This window comes from Tamandua tetradactyla, chromosome 22, assembly GCF_023851605.1.
Source record: "Tamandua tetradactyla isolate mTamTet1 chromosome 22, mTamTet1.pri, whole genome shotgun sequence".
NCBI lineage: Eukaryota > Metazoa > Chordata > Mammalia > Pilosa > Myrmecophagidae > Tamandua > Tamandua tetradactyla.
In genome coordinates, this window is record NC_135348.1 from 31,507,870 (window position 1) to 31,517,889 (window position 10,020).

General features: G+C 35.7%; 1 long non-coding RNA gene across 1 annotated transcript in view; it reads right to left on the minus strand.

Annotated features, from left to right (window-relative positions):
• Positions 1-9,700, minus strand: part of LOC143666117 (uncharacterized) — a 33,576-nt gene extending 23,876 nt beyond the window's left edge. Inside the window, exons 1-2 of the long non-coding RNA XR_013167402.1 lie at positions 9,616-9,700; positions 3,961-4,033 (exon numbers count right to left, since the gene is read on the minus strand). This is a non-coding gene — a long non-coding RNA (uncharacterized LOC143666117). The remainder of the gene's footprint in view (positions 1-3,960; positions 4,034-9,615) is intronic.
• Positions 9,701-10,020: the final 320 nt, after the last annotated feature.

Here is a 10,020-nt window from a genome sequence, read left to right on the forward strand (position 1 = left end):
AAATGAACCCTGACAGATATACACCTATGGGTAGGTTGGAACACCAAAATGTGCTTAGTGATCTGTTATTACGCAGGAACAAATGAATACACATTGAGGAGGTTTCTTATTTACACAGGAACAAATGAATACACATTGAGAGGTTTCTTACTGAAATGTTTAACTTTCTGGGTACTCCTCCCCTGAAAAAGCAAATGTCATATTAAATGTATAAAGATATACATTCTTTAGTTACCGCCAACCTTTTAATAAAGTTTCACACGCTTCTATGTATCTGTATGGTTGTCTTGATTTGCCAGGCTGCTGTGACAAATTCCATGCAGAAGATTGACTTAAACAACAAGCATTTATTGTTTTGTAGTTTTAGAGGCTACTTAAGGTGTTGGCAAAACCATGCTTTCCCCAAAGTCTGTAGTGTACTGTTACTGGCTTACTGAAATCCTTCGGGGCTCCTTGACTTCGTCTCTCCTTGTGCCTGGTCTTCAGGATTCCACTGACGTCAACTTGGCTGTGTCTAAATTTCCTCTTAATTAGCCATCTAATTATGTAATTTAAGGTCCAAGCTGGGCCATATATACTTAGGAATTTAGAAAGATCATATTTACAATGAACCCATACCTTAACTTTTAATACATCTTCAAAGGGCCAAATTTACAAATGGATTCACACTGATAGAAATGAGGATTACGATAAAGAACATGTCTTTGCTTGGAGTACATAATTAAATTTACCACAGTGCTTAGTCAAATTAAAAGGATGTGGTTAACAAGGAGTTGTTAGCCCTCATTCATTCTTTCTGATGGCTAAGTGATAATATTTTGACATGTGAGCAGAAGTGACATTATCATATTTTCTTCTGCCACATAATTATTACCTTTTCTCTCGTCTGTGTCTTATTTCTTAACCCACTTCAGTCAGCAAATGGAGACTCCCATGCTCATTGATTTAAAGGTAGATGTGCCAGAAGAATGGAAAGTAAGGAGTCTTTTCTGGACTTTGAATTTTTATAGCATAGAGCCTGTAAAGAGTCATAAAAGCCTCTTCTCCAACAGAAAACAGTAACTTTAAGAGAACTCAGGTGAAGTATGAACAAGTTTTGTCACTCCAAACTCCTCCCTATGAAATACATTAGAAAGTCAGAGAGGAATAATAAAGACCTGTAATGCTGATGGTACCCCTGGCAGGGACCTTGATGTTCATTTGCCAAGCATTAGTATAGGCAAGAGGTAGGATTACAAAAGTCCCCATTCATTTTGGAAGAATTGAAAACGGAGACGTTTAACCCTGTTCTTGATTGATCTAAAGGAAACCTCAAGGTCCTGGAACATAAATGGCTACAGGATGTGTGTATCAGGCAGGCTTGAGGAGTCTTAATGAGCAATTTCTTGCCCAGCAAGACAGCGAACTATAAACAAATTCTGAGAGTGCCCAAAACATCCCAGAAGTGGTGAGCTGCCATATAAAGTCTATGAGTTTCTAAGAGCTTCATCATAATGGTCAAGCAGCAGAAAGCCTCCATGCAATAGAGAAGACAACACAATTTGGAACACAAACTCAGAGGTTCCCTATGATTAGGCAAAAGTCATGACTGGGTTCCCTGCAGTTCATCAGACAACAGTCAAATACAAAGTTTGCATATCTGTTTTCTTTTGGGACTAGAAAGGAAAATGAGAAAATGTAGCTGCAAGCCCATAAGTCAATCTGGGATTTTTAATTTTAAAGATGTAAATTTAAAAAATAGCTGAAAACTCAGAATATATGAAAGAAAATCAACCAAATGTGTATAAAATGCACATATACTTTATTTTACATATTTATATTTTTATGTAAGAGAATGTGTTCTTCAAATCATTCTCATTTGCCTGTTCATTGAGCTGTTCATTCATTTAAAAATGTACTGCATATCCCTCTATAAGAAATAATGAGTGGGTAATTTTAATTAGTAGCTCTTACTGCATACCCATTTTTATGTCTTTTTGTCCATATTTTCAGCTGTTATAGTTTCACTTTTTATTTTAATATAACCCTTCATTTTATGACTTGTGATTCAATCTAATGTCTTTGATGTGAGACATTAATGCAGAGATTTGATCATTTTACACTGATAAAGGCATGAAAATACTTTGGCTTACTCCTTTAATAAGAAACAATATGACATAGGCGTTTAATAAGTAATTTTAAATATGAAAATGAAATAATAGTAGTGTCTCTGCTAAGTAAAAGCAACAAATCTCTTGATTTTTTTTCTTGTAAAGTAAAATATCCTCTTGGGAATAATGATATAATAAAAATCTAGAAAATGAAGTTGTTACAGTGATGGATAAGGTGACTAATTGGATGCAGGCAATTTGGCTCAAACATAGCACTCTGGCAGTCTTGCTGTTTCCACACTGCCCTTGTAAGGAAGATTTAATCACATTCTGAACCCGGTCTTGCAAGCCCTGTTATCTGCCTTGGAATGTGGCAAGTTAGGGAGTCTTGCGAGGAGCTGTCACAAGGATATTTCTTGTTTTCCCTCATTATCTTGTGGGAGACTGTCATGCAGCAGTTTCTGATCTGCTTCCTTGGTTCCAATCAGGCTGGAACTTTATATCTTGCCTTCAGTTTTAGTTGCTTAAGGCTGTTGTAACAACTGCCACAAACTGAATGGCTTAAAACAAAAGAAATTTGCTGGCTATGGTTCTAGAGGCTAGACATCTGAAATCAAGGCATTGGCCTTTCCTCTGAAGTCTCTAGGGAAGAATCTATTCCATGCCTCCCTCCTGGCTCTGACAGCAGGAAAGCCAAATACATTTGACTCTATCTTTATATATCCAATTTCTCTCTGTGTCTTTCTGTATCTAATTCTCTCCTTCTTTAAAGTAGCCAGTCACCCTAATCCAGTTGGACCTCATTTTAATGGAAAATATCTTCAAAGGCCCTATTTCCAAATAAAGTTACATGGGTGTTAGGGCTTGACCCAGTCTTTTTAAGGTCACAATTCAACCTTGTAATCATCTTCCTTTGGGTATAGTTGCAGATTATGATACTGTTTTTCTCTAGTTAAGAGTTGGCTCTTTTAAGATAGAATGACCATTAAGACAGAGATTCATGCTGTTTGACATGTGGGTCCTCCAGTTTGGTGTGGTGCTGTGGAACTGTGGATTTAAGGAGCAGATACCATGCTGATCATGCTTTCACTGTCTATGTAAGTAATAAACGGTCTAAATCCATTTGAACTTGTCTGGAAGTATGGCAAGCCAACCTGGTAGCTGCCATGATGCTGTTGCTTGGGGATTGCTTGACAAATTAATAGGCATCGAGAATATAATTAAAACCAATCTCTCTGATTGTAATATTTATTCTTTTCTTCAAACATGCATCTTCTGCTCTCTTAGATAGGTTGAACATTCTTCATTCATCTCCATTCCACATATGTACATATATACACTCATGTATATTTACCAAAATAGTAAACGCAGTGTGATTACAAATACATATTTTAAATCCATGATAAAAATGGAGGAACTAAAAATACATTGTTTTTTGGAGGAGGGGACAATTCTGGGAAAAAATGGTGGCAGTGTATGACCTCCAAAATGTTTTCTCTATCTTCTATATACACTAACTATGTTTTATAATTTAATTTATAATAGAAACTGGTCATCTATTATTTATTTTCCCCCTCCAATAAATAAATTCCATTAGATTTTAAAGTACATTACACTTGATCTTACCTTCTTTCTCTGCCTCTAAGAATGATTTAAAGAATTGCATTGTATTTTCTTTTCAGCATTTCCTTCTCTCCTATATCTTTTTTCTATATCATAAAATCATGGTCAGGGATTACTTTACCATCATAAAAGTAAGTAAATAAAAATAAAATAACCTTTACCAAACTGAAAAATCACTAAAGCTTATCTCCCACCCCAATATTTTCTTTCATTACCAAACTTATTGAAGGAGAAGAAAATAGCTTACATTCATCGTTCCCGCTTGCTTATTTCCTACTCATTTTTCAATACAGCATAATCTGGCTTGTGTCCCATTCACTCTACAGAAATAGAAAATAAGGTCACAAATGACTAATCACAAATTTTTCATCCTTCTTGTTAATAAGTGTATTTGCATACTTGTGACATCTGCTGCTTATAAATTTGTTTTTTGACATTGTTTCCTTTGTTTTTCCCTAAACATTTATATTTCTCAATCTTTTTTACTTGTATCTGTTTAATATCACTCCCCTTCTTTGAAGAGCTTGTCTAGCTCCCTAGGGTTAGTAATCATGTTTGCATGCTTGATTATCAAATTTGTATTTGTAATTGTCTATACATTCCCCTGAGCTCTATTTCCAGGTATTTATAGGGAATTTCTTCTGAGCACCTTAGCAACCCCTTAAAATTAACATATCTGAACACCCTTGACATTTTTACACCCATGTAATTTTATAAACGCATTTCTTCTCTCTGTTCTAAACCTCTCTGATTTCCCAATCCTTTTCAAGCTCTTATTCATTCTCTTCCTACTGTCAATCACCAGCTACTCTCCTGTCTAGCCAATCATTTGACAGGTCCTCTAACTGATTTTTGCAGAGTCCTTTGAAAAAAATTCATCTTTTCATTCCTCATTGTTACTTGTCCTAATGTTGGTCCTCCCTACAACTCTCAAAACAGGACCTTTATTGACCACCGTAATGCCAATATTACCACCTCACATAAGTCTTATACACTTCTAAGGCAAATATGCTTCTTTATATACACAAAATCATCACTGTCCCTTCCACTGGCAAAGGCTCAGTGCTGCTTTGGTGTTGCCATTCCATGTTCCTCAGACTGGTGACTCTGTGATCCCCTGGGGTTAATAGCATTTGGTTTAAGTCTGTCATAATTTTTCAACTTCCCTTGATAATGATTACTTTAGCTAGGGCCTGTGGCCCAGTCCTGATCAATTGTACCTGAAGGTAAACCTTCTGGTAGGCATTTCAGAAATTTTTATTTAGAAAAAAGGAGATTCAAGGTTGGATAAGCCCCTGTTAGCAGGGCATCAGCTAACTGCGCTTGCAACTTAGACCTATTGCAGCCATCCTTCAACCATGAAAAGAGGCATTACCAGTATGTTAAGGATGACTAGACAGATTGATGGACTCTGGTCTTTAATGAAATGACCACCCATTAAATTTTCCAACCCTCTAGCACAAAATATCTAGTTAACTCATATAAAAAAAAAAAACTCAAATTTAAAGCCTTAGTACCAAAAGCATAACTGCTGCAACTGTAGTCAGTTTCTTACTTTGTCCATTCCTTACTGGATAAATTGTAGTACCCTTAAAATAGTATTAAAGGACCCCCAAGAACTGGCCATATACTTTCCAGTTTTCTCTTCTAAAATCTTGCTTTGCATGCTTTTGTGCTCCATCCAAAATACTCCATTAGTTCACTGTTCATGAACGTACTATAGAATGTTTCTCTCGTTGCCTTGCTGACACTTGCCTTAGTAATTGTAGTAGCTTCCCACACCACCAAACCTTACTCTTCTTTTGAAATCAGTATCATCTTTTATGGTCAATTCCAAACTTCACAATCTGCATGAAGTCAGCCTTTCCTCTGTTTGCAATTTAAAATTCCTCTATCTTTTGGATGTTTATAGCATGTTGTAATTCTATTTTAGCACTTGCCACAGCCCCTGTCGGATTATGGTTGTGCATTGTGCATCTCCCTTTTTGTAGTTTCTGTTAAACTTAACAGTGTGCTTACCTATACAGAATTGTTAGTCAAAACTATGTTCTGTGCCTGAAAAAGGCCAAATTAAAATACAAAGCAAAGCAAAGCAAAACCTTGAACGTCCTAGGGGAAGGGGAAAGAAATTCTTCTTACTCTAGAGCATGGGATTATGATCCTTGGTTTATATATGAAGGGAAATGTTTATACCTATGTAACAGAACACATTTTCACAACTGTTCAATGAAGTATTATTCATGATATGTAAAAAAGAAATGATTTACATGTACTTCTCTAGCAGAATGAAAAATATCCGTTTAATTTATACAATGAAATGTTACACAGTCATTAATAAATGAATTAAACCTACATAGTCAACATAAGTAGATCTTGAAAACTTAACACTGAGGAAGAAGGAAAAAGTTATATAATATGAAAACTGTTCCAGGGCGGGCCACAGTGTTTCATCAGGCAGAGTTCTCGCCTGCCATGCCTCAGGCCTGGATTCCATTCCTGGTGCCTGCCCGTGCGTAAAAAAAAGTAAAACATGCTTCAGGTATTTCAATATTAAATGGTTAACCAATATCAAGAAGGAGAGCTGGAATAAATACCTTGACTGAAAGTTAAAAAGAATTTACAGCTATGGTTTACACACTGAGAGACACATGATTATTTTTTCAGGACAGCAAAGTAAAAGAATACCTTGCATAAACTAACATTTGTGAGATACTATGCCAGCCAGAGAAAATGACTTTTTTTCATCTTCTTTCCCAACTCTCTTAACATGACTTAGATTATATGCATATCCACTCTACTGCTGTCTTCTCACCCATCTCGGAAAGAAAAGTATTTTTCCCCTGTGCACAAGGCTTATTTTTCTCCCTATGTTCCGTATATCATTAACTCCAGTATCTTGGGCAATTTACATCCATCTTTATTTATTTGTTCACTCTTGTTTTTAGCATCTCTTTAAAATACGCTCTTTTGTTTATAGTTCATAAACCTACTTAACTGGACGTTCTTTTTCTCCTTCTCATTCTGGCTCTCCCTTTTTCTCTCCCCATATTACAGAGAAGCTAAAATTTGTTACATTTAATGAAATTATTGATAAGCTACTATTAAATGAAGTCTATACTTTATTCAAATTTCCTAAGTTTCCACCTAGTTTTTCTTCTTCTGTTTTATGATTCCATTTGGGTAACACAATTACATTTAACTGTCCTGATTGGTTAGAGACCTCTTACTTGCGTTAATTTCTCAGGTTTTGCTTTTTTGATGAATTTAACTGTTTTAATGAGTACTGATTGGGTACTTTGTAGAATGTACTTCAATTGGAATATGCTAGTAATTTTGTAATGATGAGATTAGGGTTCTGTGTTTTTGTTTTGGTGGAAAACTGAAGAGCCAAAGTAACTTTCGTAACAACTATATCCAGGGTAGGTACCAGTAATATGATTTATCACCATTGATATTAGCACTGATCAGAGTTGACATCACTGAAAAATTATTCTTTTTACCCCCTTTCCACACTCTTCCCTTTGGAAGGAAGTCACTGTGCACAGTCCACACTGAAAGAGTAGAGAGTTATATTCTACCTTCTTTAAGACAGATAGTCTATTAAAATTATGTGGAATTATTCTATACAGGAAATTTGTCTATTCTCACCATTTTGGGATCTATTTATTCATTTATATCTACCAGTATGAACTCATAGCTATTTATTTTATACTTTGGTTTATTCCCCAATACTATCTTATTTTGTTGCCAAATTATTCCAGCTTTGCTCATAAATCTATGGCTAATTGATTATTCACAAGGATATCAAGTACTTGCAATGAGAAAAGAATAGTCTTTTCAAAAAATGACTGAAAAAAACTGGTAATACACACGCCAAAGAACGAAGTTGGACACCCATTTTATACCATATACAAAATTTAACTCAAAATGGGCCAAAAAGCTAAATAAAAAAGCTCATACCATAAAACACTTGGGGGATAATGTACAGGCAAGTGTCCAGGATCTGGGATTTGACATTAGATTATTAGATAAAATACCAAAAGCATGAGCAACAAAAGAAACAATAGAGAAACATGACTTCATCAAAAGTTAAAAAAAACTTTTGTGCATCAAAAGAAACTATTAAAACATGTGAAAAGACAAGCATCGGAATAGGAAAAATACTTGCAAACTATATATCAGATGAGAATTAAAAATCCAGACTCTATAAAGAACCTTAATGCAACAATAAAAAGACAAACAACCCTAATGAAAATGTACAAGGAATGGTGGTGTGATGGTGACTCAGTGGCAGTATTTTCGCCTGCCATGCTGGAGACCCACGTTTGACATTGCAGGAAAAAAAATGCACAAAGGACTTGAATAGACATTTCTCCAAAGAAGTTACACAAATGGCTATAATTATATATAAAGATGCTCAACATCACTATCCATTAGCAAAATGAAAATCAAAACCACAATGAGATACCATTTCACATCCACAGAGCTGATCATTATTAAAAAGAAACAAACATAAAATGACAAGTCTTGGAGCGGATGCACAGAAATTAAAAACCTAATGCATTGTTGGTGGGAATGCTTAATGATGCAGCCACTGTGGAAAGCAATATGGCAATTCCCTGAAACAATTCACATGAAATTACCACATGACGTAGCAATTCTACTTCTAGATATATATCCAGAGAAAGTGAAAACAGGGTTTCAAATTGTATTTGTACACCAATGTATGGCTCCTTCATCCCTTTGACATACTCCCAACATTTTTTGACACTTACCAATTTGGGCAATACAAAATGCTGCAAGTATGTATCGCATCCTTTACGCCACAGTTTTAGGATAAAGCATTTCTCCAAGAGCTCTATTCCCTGATATTAGGAGAAATGAAAATCTGGATGCTAGCTGTGTTCTCTTTGTATTTTGCATCATACTTTCTTCTCTTATTTTTCCATCCTGTTTATTCTTCATTTTTTTATACACCCTTTCCCTCATCTACATATATATGTAATATTTATAATGTATTGTATATGTAATATAAAATACTCTGTGGCTATTTGCATCATTCCTTTTCTCTTTCATTTATACCCTCTCCTAGGTGGCTTCCACATTCAGTAAGGATAATTTTCCTCTTAAATTCATGAATCAATAAATGAGGGAGTATCTTCCTTATTAGGGACAATCTTACAAAGACTTCTTCATTCCTTCCCTGTTCAGATAATTTCTGAAGAAGTCATACACTGCTCTCCACCCTCCTAACTGCAAATAGAACATTATGGGAGACTGATGAGAGACTTGTATTTTCTGGGCCACATTTTCCACAAGGAGAGTTAAAACGTTGAGGCCACATGGCACATGTCTGGAACATTTTTGATGTCTATTTTTCCCCCTGCACTCTGGCAGAAGGGTTTGCATTGCACTTCTGGTTTCCATGCTATCTTCCCAACAAGTTCTCTTCCCTCTGCATTCCAGCGTTTCGGGCTAGGAGCTCGTGGGTATATGGATTAGCTCCAGTCAGATGAGAGGTCCTTTGAAGCTGCTCCTCTCACTCCAGGCGCATAGGCATTCTCCAGTTTACTCTTACTCAATAGCCCTATTTCTAGGAAGTTTGGGGGTTTGGCTTAGTCTACTTAGGTAATAGACACTTTTATCCAAATTTGAGTCTTTATATTATCCATTGATTAGAAAACTGGTAAGGAACTGAATATTAAACTACCCCATTTTAACACCCATTTAGTCCCATAATTTAAATATGCACTTGCACGATCACTATTAAAAAATATGTATCTCTAGGCCAAAATACTTTCCCAAAATTTAGTAGTCAAATTTTCTATAGGATGCAATCAGTTAGGTCTCCAGCAGCATCTAAATTTAACATAGCCAAAGCTTTGCTTGCATGTTCTCTCACCTTTGTTTTCACACTACTCTTAGGAAAGCTTGCATATGTTTCATACAGACTTCTAACTTCCTTCTTTACTTTCCCTCAGTTGTTCTCTGTGCTACTGTCAATATGAAGTTTCCCAAATATGAATTACATCACAATGCTTTATTGCTGTCAGGATGAAGTAAACCTTTCTTTCTCTTATTTTCTCAAACTGTACCTTGATGCACCTGGACACAGGCAACATTCTCCTATTTTATGGAAACATATATTTCATAAAATGACTCACGCTGCTTCTGCTTCTGTGCTTTATCATAAGTAGTCCCTTGGCCTTGTCACCCCTCCCTTTTCCAAACCTGCCCACCTTTGTTCGTAATCTCCATATGCTTCTGGTTCACCCACTCATAAGTTAAGACTTAGCTCAGGTAAAAA